Genomic DNA, 16,716 nt, shown 5'->3' on the forward strand with positions numbered 1-16,716 from the left:
TAAATCTGTTAAAATGTTCAACAACATTTTATTCAGTCTTGCTCAATGTTGAGAAATGTGTAATATTATAACGAACCATTACCATTACCTCATCATTATCCTCAACAGCAGAGTCCACCTTCTTTCTTCTTTCTTTGCCACTCTCCTCTTTAAAGGTTCTTTCTTTAAATTTCTTCAGCATCTCTTTGCTCTCATTGCATTGTCCTGGAGTTTCACAGATATGTTTAAGTCTTATCAGTTGGCTTGCAGTTAAGCTTTTTTGAGGTGGCTAGGGTAGAAACTTCCAGCATGAAGCAATGTATTCCGATCGGTAGGTTTGGAGTACAGAGAGGTGGACAGAGATTTGTCTTTTTTTTTACTTTTATGTCAAAGAAGTTAATTTCTTCAGTGCTGTAATTAAGGGTAAAAGCCTGCAAAATGTCCATTTAAGAATTCTACAAACTCCAGTAACGTACTGACTGGTCCCTTCCAGAGTAAAACTACATCTATGTATGTTTCCAAGGCATAAGTGGTAGAAAAGGATTATTTTGGTGGTCACATAAATTTAGTTCTTCCAGCTGACCAACAAATAGGCAGGCAAAACGAGGTGCCATTTTTGTTCCCGTTCCACTGCCAGAAATCTGGGGAAATGGTATGTTGTTAAAAAATAAATAATTCCTCTTTAGAACAAAAGCAGACAGCTGAATAAGGAAAGAGGTAGATGGTAATTTTGTAGACCTAGTGTCAAGAAAATGTCCCAGGGTCTCTAGGCCTTGTTCCTGGTTAATATTAGTATACAAGGATTCAATATCCAAAATGGACAATATTATATCTGCATCAATTGGTGGGAGGTCTTTGAGAAAAGCACAAAGTGAGAGTTATCCTTGTAAGAGTTCAAAGTTGGTACAAAATTCTTGATGTGAAAGTCTCCAAAACTTGATGTTCACTCAGTTAGCCTTCCAATTCCAGAAACAATGGATCTGCCAGGTGGTTCTTCTAGGTGTGTGTGTGTGTGTGTGTGTGTGTGTGTGTGTGTGTGTGGCAGCTACAGTTGTAGCCACAGCTGCCCTGGGGCAGACTGACAGAAGCGAGGCTGCCATATCGCGCCATCGGCCCCTCTGGCCAACACCAGTAGGCGGGAGGGTAAAGTGTCTTGCCCAAGGACACAACGACCAGGACAGAGAACCCGGGGATCGAACCGACAACCTTCCGGTTACAGATGCGCTTCCCAACCTCCCTGAGCCACGGTCGCCTGTAGCTCACTGAGATGGCTCGCCTGAGCTCCCGGCTGACAGAGGAGGCTGAGTCAGCTTCCTCCGGGGGACCAGAGGTAGCTGAGACCACATGCTCAGCCTCCGGGTACACAAACCCCGGGCAGAGTTTTAGGTGGCTCAGTTTGGTCGTACCAAGAAAAAACAGTCTTTCGTAACACAGGTCTGGAAGCGGGTGATACAACCTTGGAACACAGTCTTAATATTCCCAGGCTCGGAAGGAGCGTGAACAAAACAGTCTTTAATGTCTTTAGAGGCAGTGTGAACAGGCTCTTTAGAAATGGTTCCAAGCTCAGAAGGAGCAGGACAAAGTCTTTGAAATCCACTGTATGGGAATATCCGGCCTCAGCGTGGACCCCGCTTCCTCTTGATGAGGGAGTGGGGGACGGCAGATGTAGCTGAAGGTGACACCTACTGTATGCCTACTGGCTGAAGAAGTTGACTGCACTCCATGAGCGCCTGGCAGCATAAATGAACCAGCAGCTCGTTGACAAGAGACACCCAGAATGGCTAACTGAAGGGCGGACAGTCCTGATCCTCAAGGACCCCCAGAAGGGACTGGTCTCGTCCAAACACCAACCAATAACCTGCCTCAGCACCGCGTGGAAGCTCCTGTCAGGCATCATAGCGGCTAAGATGAACAGGCACATGGGTCAATACATGAGTGGGGCACATCATGGGAGGACAGGCCCCTGCACGGTATGTACCACTGGCAGATAGCGGAGGTGGCTGATATCCAGAAATCCTACCAGTGGCTGGACAAAGCTGGACCTAAAGACAGCACACCAGGCAGACCCCAGGTGCAGGCTGTGTAAAGATGCCCCAGAGACAATCCAGCACATAACAGCAGGGTGCAAGATGCTAGCAGGCAGGGCATATATGGAACGCCATAACCAAGTGGCCGGCATAGTGTACAGAAACATCTGTGCCGAGTATGGCCTGGAAGTCCTGAGGTCAAAATGGGAGATTTCCCCCTAGGGTGATGGAGAATGACCGAGCTAAGATCCTGTGGGACTTCCAGATACAGACGGACAAAATGGCGGTGGCTAACCAACCAGACATAGTGGTGGTAGACAAACAGAAGAAGACGGCCGTAGTGATCGATGTAGCGGTTCCCAATGACAGCAACATCAGGAAGAAGGAACATGAGAAGCTGTAGAAATACCAAGGCCTCAGAGAAGAGCTCGAGAGGATGTGGAGGGTGAAGGTGACGGTGGTCCCAGTGGTAATCAGAGCACTCGATGCGGTGACTCCCAAACTGGTGAGTGGCTCCAGCAGATCCCAGGAACAACATCGGAGATCTCTGTCCAGAAGAGCGCAGTCCTAGGAACAGCTAAGATACTGCAGGACCCTCAAGCTCCCAGGCATCAAACATCACAGTTCAGTCATGCGAGCTCTGAAACAGGAGTGGTGCTCCCAGTCCTTTATGCATTCCAAGGAAGAGGGAAGAATTTACAAACTAATCACCACACATCACGCGCCTCGCTAGGAAACCTAACAGAACAGCGGGTATGCTGTTTTGTGCCCTTGGCATTATCAGCACCTGCAAAGGGAGTCGTCTTCTCCAACTGCTGAGCCTGAAATAAGGTCATCTAGTTTTAGAAACTTTCACTGAACAGTCTATTACAGTGTCACAACCAAGCATATGCATAAGCACTTAAATACTTCAAATGAGAATAATAGAAATTTTCTATTACACTACCCAGAACGTGTCCAAGGGGAAGACACGTGCACGCATGTACACGCACATGTACGAATGGTGGGACAGAAAAATGCATAATATCTACTACTGAGAAACACATGTAAAGAGTACAAAACTGACACCTTTTTCTGTCTTTTTAAAAATGTAATCTAAATGTAATGTAAAACTTATTTTTTTAAAAATGTAATAAAATATTTATTTTTTTCTCCCTCAGAGTGCAGACATGTCTGTTGTCAGCTATCAGTTTTTGTGCTCCATCTGTCTGGATGTGTTCACTGATCCAGTCTCTACACCATGTGGACACAACTTCTGCAAAAACTGCATCACTCAGCACTGGGACATGAGTCAGAGGTGTCAGTGTCCCATGAGCAAAGAGACTTTCTGCACTAGACCTCAGTTAAGAGCCTGAAGGAGCTCATAAAGGAGATCGAAGACAAACAGGAAACTACAGAGAAACAGGCTGAAGGTCTCATAAAAGATCTGGAACAGGAAATCTCTGAGCTGATAAAGAGAAGCTCTGAGGTGGAGCAGCTCTCACACTCTGTAGACCACCTCCACCTCCTCCAAAGCTTTTCGTCCCTGAAAGCTGCTCCACCCACCAAGGACTGGACAGAGGTCAGAGTCCGTCCACCATCATATGAGGAGACTGTGGGGAGAGCTGTGGCTCAGCTGGAGGAGACACTCAGGAAACTCATGAAGAAGAAGCTGGTTGAGGCTGCAGAGCTGAAGAGGGTCCAGCAGGATGAGGTGGATGTGACTCTGGATCCTGATACAGCTCATCCTAAACTCATCCTGTCTGATGATGGAAAACAAGTGTACCACAGTAATGTGAAGAAAAATCTTCCAGACAACTCAGAGAGATTTTCTCAGTGTGTTAATGTTTTAGGAGAGCAGAGTTTCTCTTCAGGTAGATTTTACTTTGAGGTTCAGGTTAAAGGAAGGACAGCCTGGGACCTAGGACTGGCCACAGAGTCGATCAACAGGAAGGGTCAACTCACAGTGAGTCCTCGACATGGTTTCTGGACTGTGTGGCTGAGAAATGGAATTAAGTATGAAGCCAGTGCTAGCCCTCCAGTCCGTCTCTCTCTTCAGCCTGGTCCTGAGAAGGTGGGGGTGTTTGTGAGGAGGGTCTGGTCTCCTTTTGTGATGTAGATGCTGCAGCGCTTATCTACTCTTTTACTGGCTGCTCCTTCACTCGCAGGTAAAAACTCTGCACCTCTGATCATCTGTCAGTCACACTGAGCTGATCAACAACTGATTTTATTTGATACACTGATTTTGCATATTTGCAAAGTTTGCATATTTCACGATCATTAACATGCACATTGGCATATTAATGATGATGAAAACTGACCTCGCGGCCCACGGTTTCAGTTATCATGTCTTGTTTATAAGGTTGGAAACCTGCAGTCAGCTGAGACTGAAGAAGTCAGTGAAAATGTTAGGTCCAGATGAACAGAATGATATTTTTGGGAGCCTACAGGAAGGTTTACATACCTACAAAGAACAGTTGTAAATAGAGAGCTGTGTGTCTCCTTGGTGTATTGCTCATGCCATTAAGTTTTTCTGTTATTCCTAATTTTACATGTTTTCCTGTTGTAATTACATGAGTTTCAGCAATAAAGCTGCTTTTAAGTTACTTCCCGAGTCCTGTATTTGGAGTTTAACTGAAACCTTGAAAACAGCCCTACAGTTCAAAACTCTGTTTGGGGTTTCTGGCTTTGTTGTTGAAGTGAACAGACTTGCTCAAGATCACTTTCCAGTTCAATTCAACTCAATTGAATTTTATTTATACAACGCCAAATCACAACACCAGTCGCCTCAAGAAGCTTTATATTGTAAGGTAGACCCTAAAATAATACATACAGAAAGTATGTATTATTCAATCATATGACTCCCTATGAGCACTTTGGCGACAGTGGGAAGGAAAAACTCCCTTTTAACAGGAAGAAACCTCCGACAGAACCAGGCTCAGGGAGGGGCGGGGCCATCTGCTGTGATTGGTTGGAAGCCAATGAAGGGAAGCCAATACAGGAGAAATCTGCTCTCTCTTTCTAGTCCCTGTCAGGACTCTTGCTGCAGCATTTTGGATTAACTGAAGGCTTTTCAGGGAGTTTTTAGGACTTCCTGATAATAATGAATTACAGTCGTCCAGCCTGGAAGTAATACATGCATGAACTAGTTTTTCAGCGTCACTCTGAGACAGGATATTTCTAACTTTAGAGATGTTGCACAAATGGAAGAAAGCAGTCTTACATATTTGTTTAATATGTGCGTTGAAGGACATGTCCCGGTCAAACATGACTCCAAGGTTCCTCACAGTGTTACTGGAGGCCAAGGTAATGCCATCCAGAGTAAGAATCTGCTTAGATACCATATTTCTAAGATTTTCAGGGCCGAGTACAATAACCTCAGTTTGATCTGAATTAAGAAGCAGAAAGTTAGCGGCCATCCAGGTCTTTATGTCTTTAAGACATTCCTGCAGTTTAACTCATTGGTGTGTGTTATCTGGCTTCATAGCTTTTCAGTTGGACTTTGTCACCGTTTAGTTCCCATGTATGTTTCCTGTTTTATTGTGTTAGTCATCTGTCTGTATGTGTTATGTTTAGTTCTACTTCCTGTGTCATTAGTCAGATCTAGTTCAGCTGTGTTCCCACCTGTTTCCATTCATCATCATTATCCAGTCTATTAAACCCTCAGTTTCCCACAGTTCCCTGGCTCGTCATCATCGACTTCTCGTGTGTGTTTTCAGTCTAGCTCTGTCATTGGGGCAGCTAGTATCCAGCTGTCACCTGCTCCTGTGCCTGCTCCCAGGGCAAGGGCAGCTGAGACCTGGTCCACTCCTGCACCCATACCTGTTCCTCGGGTGCGATAGCTGGTGTCCAGCTAGCTCCTTCGCCTGTCCCTGCTCCTAGGTTGAGAGCGGCCAGGACCCAACACGTCCCTGCACCTGTACCTTCAGGTTCGGCCAGTTCCTCCACCTGTAATGGTTTCAAGGGACGGAAGACCCAGTCCTCAACCTGAGCTCCATCTGCAGCATCCAGTGCTTGCTGCAAGCTACGCGCACCCCCAGCTAGAGCCACCTGAGCCTGCTGTGATCCATACACAGCCCAGCGTAGGTTTCTGCACCTGCTGGTCCTGCTCTGTCTAAGCCAGAGGTCTGCGCTTAGACAGAGGTCTAACCCTGCGCCAAGCTGCACCACCAGCAACCTCCCCACCTCAGCTGATCATCGCTGTCACCGCTGCTGGCCTTGCGGCCGGCCTCCAGATAAGCTCTAGTGATGCTGCTGACCACGTGGCTGCCCTCCTGAACACTTGTTTCAGACTCCGCCCCATTCATCCTTTGTTTTGGTCCTTTCTTTCCATTCCCACACACCGGACCGTGACAATGACAAGTACAGAGCAACAGAGCACTGGAGGAATCAGTAACTCAACAGATATAACGAGGCCAGTAATGAATTATAAACAGATCCGAAAAAGGAGAATGACCGATTAAGATAAGAAATTCACCACCTGGGTCACAAGATCAACTCCAAACTCGATACACTTGTGAGAGATATGCTAAGCTTGTCTGACCATGTAGCTGAAGTGGAAACGATTAGGGTGAATGGAGGAATTGTCGGCAGAGGCTATTGAGGTATTAACTACTTGCCTGGAGCATGAAGTTCTACAGTCAAAGCTGACGGACCTGGAGTGCCACTCAAGAGGAAACAACATTCTAATATTCGGTCTGTAGAGGGAAAGGAAGACAATTCTTTCTTATAATATATTTCAAACCTCCTTAACCGTGAATTGCTTCTGTCCCCAGGCCTTTACTCGAGCTGCAGAAATGTGGCTTTTCTGTGGACATGGCAGTGGGGAACATTGAATAGCGCGCAGCTTCGTCTGCTATTGGGATGAACCGCAGTCTGGGGAAAGGATAGCAGCCCAGAGAGTGAGGGAAATGCTACAATAGTTCATTAGAGACAACAACAGAACTAAAACTTGAGCCACATGGTTGGGAATGAATACTTCAGGTCTCTAATAGCAAAATAATTACATATACCTGGTACTTTAAAACTGCCTCATAGCTTTTAGTTTATGCTCCACGTTTCAGTTCACAGTCCATGGTTGATATTCTAAATATAGCACAGTCTGTAAAAAAACCTCTGCTATCATGTATAACCAGTGCCTCCATCTGTGTCTGCATTTAGTTCATTCTCCTGGTCTGGCCTCCCGGCCATAACATTACCATGGATTTGAGAGAAGCCAATTGAGTCTAATAACAGATTAAATGCCATAAGGCTGTCATTGTTAGCATCTACATGGATGTTAAAATCACCCACAATAATTATTTTATCTGAGCTCAGAACTAAATCAGATAAAAAGTCTGAGAAATCAGACAGAAACTCTGTAAGGCCCAGGTGGACGATAGATGATAACAAGTAAGACTGGTTTCTGAGTTTCACAGCTGGGGTGGACGAGGCGAAGCATCAGCAAACACACAAACTGCTTATGTGCAGTTTGTCTCACAGTGTGTTACTGATAAAGGTCCAGCTGCTTATTTCACTCAGAGATGGGGAAAGGTGTAAGAAAAGACTGCTTGATGAACTGCAGATTAAAGATTACATGCAGTGTCATAATTTGTAATGACATACTGCATCTGTATATGATGGATTTTGATAAATGATGTATTTTTGTATTGTGAAACGTCCTGCAAAACGCACAAGTATACTAACGTTGTGTTATTCAAATGTTGCATGAAAACAGGTTAGTTTGTGTGTGAAATAACAGATCCAAGCTGAATATGTTCATTACACCACAATTAGAACTTAGACTTGTTTGTATCCTCATGCACTAATATTACTTTTGTGTTATATTAACATAGCAGAAGGTCTTTTTACCCGTGCATGTAAATGAGGGTGGACTCTTCAAGGAGATACTTTTTACTTTCTTACTTTGAGTACATTTCAGAGTAAATTTGCTTTTTCACTTTTACTTGAGTAAAACAGTTGAATCAGTTTTTCAGCTTTTACTGCAGTGTTTTTTAACACAAGTGTGGCGGGCGTGGTCTGCGGTGCTGGTGCAGGGGAGGCAGATGCACCTGCACGGCATCTGCGATCACGCCTCGCCGACATAAAAGGCTGAACTAGGTCCTGATTGTTGTTGTTGTTGTTGTGGTGCATGTGTCGGTCTGTAGAGCTGCAGCCGAACATGTGAACCGTAAATAAAAGTGAAAATTATGCTGAAAAGCATAAAAAGGTCGTCTGGTCTGTCGTGGTTCATTTACAACAAATATCAGAATGTGTACTTAAGTACAGAATCTCTGTACGTTGCCACCTCAGCTGATACGTTTATAGTATTTCACAGCAGCTGTTAAACTACAAAATGTGTTTCATTTTGTAGTTCATCTTCTGCACGTTGTAGTTTCAGCACAGCGGATATCTGAGGTCACACTACGAGGAGACAGTGTAAGCTTGTTTGGATCCCAGCTCGCCGACCGTAGGAAAAGGAGATGGGAGGGACTTTTGAAATATCCTCTGTTTTCTGGACTCGTGTTTGTTTAGTGGCTTCAGTTCAACCTGAGTGCTCATCAGAGGGGATAAGTGTGTGTGTGTGTGTGTGTGTGTGCGTGCATGCACGCTGTAATAATAGAGCAGCTGATAGAGGTCTGGTGAAATCTTCATCACGTCTCTGCATGTGCAGCAGCTTTAATTTTTCATCTTTGATGTGACACACACCTGTTTTATTTGTGACTTCGCTGTGTGCGCGCGTGTGTGCGCGCGTGTGCGTGCGTGCGTGCGTGTGTGCGTGCGTGCGTGTGTGTGTGTGTGTGTGTGAGAGAGAGATTGATTAGGACGAGGAAACTAGAGGTACCATAAAAATTAAATATTGTATCAACACCAAAGCTGCTGACATCGATACTTTGTTTCTATCCTTAGGTTTAGTATGTAGCCCACTGAACTGTGTTTAGTTTTTTGGGGGAAATGAACACATCTGTTTTATTTACAGCCTCCTGAAGCCGAACCAAAGTGCTTTAGAGACAAGCACATTTAGAACAGAACAGAATAGAATAGAATAGAATAGAATAGAATAGAATAGAATAGGTTAGATATGACTGAGATACATTTCCTTATTTCCAGTCTGCCCCAGGGCAGCTGTGGCTACACCTGTAGCTGCCTGCACCAGTGTGTGAATGTGAGAGTGAATGAATAGTGGAATTGTAAAGCGCTTTGAGGGTCTCGAACAGCGCTATATAAATGCAATCCATTATTATTATTATTATTATTATTATTATTATGAAAGGGAAGTCCAGTTTTCCTAAAGGCAGCATCCAAAAAGTTTGAGTTGGTGAAGTTCAGCTGAATACCAGGGGTCAGAGCGATGTTGGCAGGAAAACTATGTCAGGTTTCCAGAGTCGACTGTCACATGATCTCCCGCCCAAACCCAGCTGAGACAACTCGAGGGTCTGATGGGTATGTGGAAACTGAAAACTGCAGGAGTGGAGGTGATGGAGGTGGCTTTTAGGATAAATGCTGCCTGTAAAGCAGGCGAAAGCAACTCTGAAAAAATAAACGTATTATTCTGATTTTTCAGTTTCCAGTGTTTTAATGTAAATACAGTGGACAATGATGCAGGTGTCCATTGAGAAGGCATGAGTGCTGTGGGCAGAGGGGCAAGGAGCAGTTTACCGAGCTGTGTTTGCTCTGAAGTCGTCTCTGGTTGCGCAGTCAGAAGAACCTGCATATAAAACTCAACAGGTTCTTCTAAAACTTGAAGCTTTGCAGGAGCTTGAAGACATTTAAAATGTCACTTTTTCACCACTGAATTTAAAGTCTGGTTTTTCTGTCTTTCATTCTTGATTTTTAATGTTCAAGTTGTTTCTTTCCAAGCATGTAACATGTAACAGCTGGAAACCTCAGCACAGGCAGGAAGTTCAGCAGGTTTTTCTCCTGCTTACCTGGAACCAGGTCATGGGGAGGCAGCCTCTCCCCAGCCAGCTCCTCCAGCTCATCTGGGGGAACACCGAGGTGGTCCCAGACCAGCCGACTGATGCCATCAGATGATTACACACGGACCATCAAAATAAAACCTGAACTCACAAAGACTGGGGATAAACGGACATGAAGACCAGACAGACCGGGAGAAAAGGACACGAAACATGGAGAGATGATCATGGGAACAGGAAGTGAGAAAACACAGCAACAGCACTACAAACGCAGACATGAAAGGATAACAAAACACGGAGGTGAGACCAGGAAAAGACAAATAAACCCGAAATCAAGAACTATAAATCTGGAAAGTAACGTACTCAGAAACTACAACATGATGATCTTATACTTTCAAAGAAAAAAATAACACGTCCAAAACAAAACTTAATCCAAGATCCAGGGCCATGACACCGCCACAAACTGGAAACTGCTAGAACACCAGCATCTCTGTCCACAGTGAAACCAGTTTGACATCTCCAGGTTTGACTGAAACTTACAGCTGCCCACATGGTCGAGCTAAATGGCTTCTGAAAGAAAGTCTGATGGTCGGAGATGTCATCCTTGAACGTGGCCGGGCACGACAACACTCTGACTGAACTGCAGGACTGTGCCTCAAACCACTCTGACACCATCGCCACTCTCGAGGCCACTGTGGAGCGTTTGTCTACGGAGTTAAAGAAGTTAGATGAGAAATGTGAAGATCTTGAGGCACACTCCAGGAGGAATAATGTAAAAGGGACCCGGGATGACTGAGTTTGTTTCACAACATTTGGCGGAGGTACTGTCTCTCGAGGAGAAGCCGCTTATCGATCGAGTGAATCACCAACGTCCCAAACAAAGTGATCCTCCTCAGCCTATCATCTTGCACTACTACCATGTTCGCGAGAAAATTCGGAGGAAAGCTGCAGAGAACAGGAACCTGACGCATAGTGGGTTTAAAATAACCATCTTCCCAGATTTCCCTCTGTTGCCAAACACAGAGCCGCATTTGCAAATGTGAGAGAGTTAATACGTGGGACGTCAGGCACGGACTGGTATGCCCTGCAAAACTAAACAGCAAGGATCTATAACGCTGACACAGGGCTGTGTTTTTTTCCATTTAAATTCCACTTCAAGCGAGCTGTCAGTTAGAAGGTAAGAGTTACTAGGTTAACAGAGGTTAACAGAGGTTAACAGAGGTTAGCAGTAACAGTACAGGGAAGTAAATTGTGTTGTTCTTTTGTTTTTTAATCTACTTTGGTTGTTTTTTTACCTGCTGTGCTTCCCGTAGTTTTTTTCACGCCGCTGCCTGTTTTACTTTTGTATATGCAGCCATAGTTCATATTCATGTTTATTGATCTATATCTATTTTTTCTAATGTTTGTTTGGGGGGTTAGTAGGGAGGGGAGGGTGGGTCCCACGCCCAGCTGTTATGTTGTCGCTTTAAATACTGCAGAGCCAGATAATAACACTCCCTACTTTTAATTGACATGGCTGCTCGGAATAATGTAAAGCTTACAAGGCAGGAGAAATGTAACCTTCGTGAACAATCCAGTGAAAAGAGGGAAAGTTCTTTCTCATCTTAAAACACTGGGGATATTGTTGTGCAGGAAACTAATTTAAAGGATAATTTTCATATACAAATGTAGGTGGATTGAGAATGTGTACAATCTACCTTCCCTGCTAAAGCGAGAAGTGCAGCTATGATGACAAAGAGGTTTCCATTTGTACATAAAAGCACAATATCAGACAGAAACAGATGCTATTTGATTGTGGTCGAGCTGTTTTCTATACCTCTCACTCTACTGAATGTATACGCCCTGAATGTGGACAGTCCATCTTTCTTCACGGCACTTGTCCCAGACATGTCCCAAACAAACCTTGTCATTGGTGGGGAATTTAACTGTGTGTTGGACCCCTACCTTCTTTAACTAAGCAGGTCAGGAACAACTCCAGTGCATTTCTTAACACCGTTATTGAAAATTCAAATGTGTCTGATGTTTGGAGAACTGCAAACCCCACTGGTAGGGATTACTCTTTCTTTTCAACTAGGCATAATTCATATAGTAGAATTGACTACTTTCTTTTGGATGCCAAATAAACGCCATATGTCATTGACACAAATTATCACAATATTGTCATCTTGGATCACTTCCCTGTCACATTAACCTTAAACATCCAAAATGCAACTAGACCGCAGCAAATATGGTGGATTTTCATGAATATTTGGAAACGCAGATCTCTGTATTTTGATGTAAATGACAACTCGGAAACTAAGCCTGCTACACTTTGTATATGAATAAATATGAATATAATGATCTACTCTCAGCAAAAATCAGTGAAGCTTTTTTGTACACCAAGCAGAAATACTTTGAGCTTGGTGACAAACCATATAAAATACTAACAAGACAACTTAGGAAACAAGAACAAGAACAATAATGCAGGTGAGGCTTCAACGGACCTCAGAGACATTAACAATCAATATGTCCAATTCTATCAAATTTATACACTACACAAAATATAGATTGTGACTCTATGAAAAAGTTCTTGGATAGCGGCACTTCTCCAAACCTAGGGGAGGATGAACTCGCACACTTAAACTCACAACAGAACAATAGAACTAACAATAGAAGAAATCAAGAGGGCAACTGCTTCAAGTAAAATCAATAAGGCTGCTGGACCAGATGGCATCGCCAGTGAATTTTAGTGAGGTTTTTGTGCCCATACCTGCATAAAACATTTACTGAAGCTCTAGTAGATAAAGTCCTCCCTCCCACCCTTACAGAGGAAATTATAACTGTCATTTATAAGAAAGTAGGAATGCTGAGGATGTTGGTTCTTATCGTCCCATCTCCTTGCTGGATGGGAAACTATTTGCAGAATATCCATAATGCAAGACACTGCTTGATTCAGGTTAAAGCTTCACATCGTCTCACTTTTCAAGAGAAAGGTTAAATAAAATATACCCTGAGGTGTCTCCTCTGTGTGAGAAATGCTCCCTAGCTAAAGATACATTAAGCCACAGTTTCATTTTTTGTCCCAAGGCTAAAAAAAATGCTTCAATTCTTCATGTGCAGTTGAGCCCTGATCCACTAACAGTTATTCTGGGCATCTTTGATGATACTGTGGGAATAGACAGTGCAAAGCGACGTGTTATAGCTTACTGTATTATTATTGCAAAGAAACTTCTCACTCACTGGAAGAAGAGAGATGCATCCCCCTTACAGCTCTGGCTTAATGAGCTGGCAAATACATTAAATCTGGAGCGAATACGATATACTCTTTGTGACAGACCGTCCCTACATGTCTGCAGCTATAACCAGCAGTTCTAGTTTTTTGGCTTCTTATTATGACAAACGAGCTGGACAGCTGGGACTGTGGGTGTGTGGGAGGGTATTGTACCATATTATGTAATGTTTTGTTATATTTTGTTATGTGATGTGATGTTAATGTAAAAAACAGAGCAACTATCTGATACTGTAATTTCCATTGTCATACAAACATGTGAACTGCTCAGTAAATATATGTTGAAAAAAAACCAACTGTTTCTGGAACAGATGAAGCAGAAAACATCTGGAATGACTTTCCCAAACATTTAGGCGATTCCTGCCTTTCTTCAGGTTTTCATCCTATCTCTAAGGGAGAGACCAGCCACCGCTTGTGTCCACGATCTCCTTCTTCCGGTCACTACCCACAGCTCGCGACCATAGGTGAGGGTAGGGACCTGGATCGACCGGTAAAATGAGAGCTTTGCTTTTACACTCAGCTCTCTCTTCACCACGACGGACCGGTGCAGCGTCCGCATCACTGCAGCTGCAGCACCAATCCATCTGTCGATCTCCCGCTCCCATCACTCGTGAAAAAGATCCCCGAGATACTTAAACTCCTCCAATTGGGGCAGGAACTCATCCCTGACCCAGAGTGGGCACTCCACCCTTTTCCAGCTCAGGACCATGGCCTCAGATTTGGAGGTGCTGATTCTCAATCCCACCGCTTCACACTCGGCTGCGAACCGTTCCAGTGGAGGGCATCACCTCACGAAGCCAAAAGAACCACATCATCTGCAAAAAGCAGAGATGAGATTCACCACCCTGGTGAAAGCTGATGCTAAGTGGTGGAATTGAATTGAATTGCCGGCTCTGCAGACCGAGCTCTTGCAACGGTTGTATAAGGATCAAATGGCCCGTAGCAATGGGCCAAACACCCCTGCCAGAGCGCCTCCCACAGGACACTCAGAGGGATGCGGTCGAATGCCTTCTCCAAGTCCACAGAACACATGTAGACTGGTTGGGCAAACTCCTCGAGAGGTTAAAGAGCTGATCCAGTGTTCTACGACCGCGACGAAAACCGCATTGTTCCTTCGGTATCCGAGGTTTGGCTAAAAGACAAACTCGTCTTTCCAGCACCCTGGCATAGGCTCTCCCGGTCAGTCTTTTTGGTGCCTTGTAAATAAAACTGTATTTTAGTAAAGCTCATGATCTTTATTCTGAGAGATTTTTGCCTCAGCTGTAGTTTAAGGTTCAGACCTGTCGGTCATGTTCACGGCTTCTTCATTCGTGGGACACTGTTGTCTTCTCTGCTTTCACAGAGGAAGCTCAGCGTCTACTCAGCTAAAGGAGGCAACAAAGGAAGCACTGAAGTTGCTTTCTTCACCAGAGAACTTATCGAGCTGATTGTGCTCGCAGATCCTTCAGATCTGGAACCGTCAGCTCATCGAGTCAGAAACTTCTGCTCTCCAGTCGTGGCCAAACTCGGACAAACACAGACGTCTCAGGTGAGTCTGACGGCTCACAGGTAACAGGTCTCTGTGTGATGAACAATCAGAGACGTTCATGTGAAGGTGAACGCAGGCTCAGGAAACTCTCAGACAGCAGCTCAGGTTACAGGTGTGTGTGTGTGCGTGTAAACAGTCATCAGGGTGTGCTGTGTGATGAGATGTGTGATGACAGGAAGGGCGTGTGTCGCTGACGCCTTTCATCTGGAAGTGCAGGATTTAGGAAGAGGAAACTGCAAACACTCATTTCTGTCTTTGATGTTTCTCAGCCAGAGAGAAAGAAGAGACGGCGGCGAGCAGATTTAACCTGCGTCACCTGAGTGAACCCCCCCCCCCAAAAAAAGAAAGATGATAAATTCAACATTTTCCACACAGGAAGTGTGCAACGTTTGTTTTCACCTTAATCTGACCTCAGAGCTGCGAGTTAATCGGCTCAAGGTGAAGCTAGACGCAGCACGCTGGTTTTCTACAGTTTCTCTTACCTGATGACCCTGTATACACCTGTAGGGGGCGGGGCTTCAGTAGGCAGAAGCAGGTAAAGCATCAGCTTTTCATCGTGCACTCAGTGTTCCTGTGAAGCTCGAGGAGGAAGGAGCGCAGCTGCACCTGAAGGTGAGATGAAGACACGACTAATCACATCATGCATTCACACACACACACACACACACACTGTGCAGTTTAAATGATGGTGTTTGTAATGTGTGCAGCTGTAGTCTCCACTGTTTTGTTTTTAATTGTCTTTCACTTTTTATTTTTTGGAAGAAATCTCAGTTTTAAGAGGAAAGTTCTCACATTTCCTCCCAGAAAGGGTGTCAGAGTGTTATTGGAAACCAGTGAGTGTGTGTGTGAGCTGATCTGGTGCTGCGTTCACTGACTGGGACTAAACGTGGGCACAGTGGTTCTTCGTGTTGCTGTCAGAATAAAAACTAAAACTAAAGATGAATGTAAAAAATATGTTGTACAACATGTAGACTAAAAAAAACCTTGAAATTAATTTACGTATTTAAAATAGGGAGAAAACCTGTTTTTCATCACTTTGTTCACGTACGCAGACTCTTCATGAAGGTTTTGGTGCTTTTGTTCCCCTGAATGCAGAGTTTAAACCTGCTCTGAACTTTTAAAGATGCCCAGTTTAACTGTGACATTAATTCAAACTACAAAGAAAATCTTAAACAGGTAAACTTGCTCTGGAAACTATTTTAAACATAACAAGTAGCTGTCTCCGTGCTGGAGTTCAGCTCTGGATTAGACCGGCTCCATCGGGCGTGGTCTCCAGACTTTGATTATTTTAAATCCAAAGCAGGCTTTGAAAAACCAAACCAAGTAAAAAGCAAGAAAAATTATTTTTTTAAGTAAGACTGAAAAACCTTCCTGAGTTTACCTGAAGTTCATCCTGATTTCAAATCAATGATTCTGATCCATCAGATCGTCTCATGTGTTTAACACGTGGATCACCTCATTTCAGGACAAAAATTACACACCCAGTAACAAAGAAGAAAGCTGCTGTTGCTCCAGATGTACAGTCATACAAATACCTTATACTCAGGCTTTGATCATCAGCTCAAGTTCAACGTGACCATGAAGTCCATCATAAAACAAGGTCAAGACACAACAGATTTGTTTTAGATTTAGATGTTCTTCCCACAGAGCAGAACACAGATTTGAGTATCTGAGTATCTCCACGTTCATGATTTAGTCTAAAAGTTATGAATCAGCACATCTGAAAGATCGATAAACTGCACACGTGGTGTTTTTATGTCCAAACTCCTCCTCATATCATAGTTAATTTAATCCTGATGATCCAGAACGTCAGAAATATTTATTTTTCCTTTCAGCCTCTGAGATCTGAGAAGTCCTCAGAAATCAGAACATGTGATTTTCATACTTTTTTTTTCAAGACTTCCTATATATTGTTCAAAATATCAGGTTCAAATTTCTCATTATTAATTTTGACCAATCACAGTTCGACCCACACAGGTGAGTCAAAGAGGCCACACCCCTAATAATGCAAATTTTAAGCCATATTCCAGGTATGTTAGA

At 43.9% G+C, this 16,716-nt stretch overlaps 1 pseudogene; it reads left to right on the top strand.

Moving 5' to 3' along the window:
- Window positions 1-3,175: 3,175 nt before the first annotated feature.
- Window positions 3,176-4,157, top strand: LOC146387827 (zinc-binding protein A33-like; annotated as a pseudogene).
- The last annotated feature ends 12,559 nt before the right edge of the window (window positions 4,158-16,716 follow it).

Source organism: Perissodus microlepis, chromosome 5, assembly GCF_051167445.1.
Source record: "Perissodus microlepis isolate ML-2025 ecotype Zambia chromosome 5, ASM5116744v1, whole genome shotgun sequence".
In the NCBI taxonomy this organism is placed as follows: Eukaryota; Metazoa; Chordata; class Actinopteri; order Cichliformes; family Cichlidae; genus Perissodus; species Perissodus microlepis.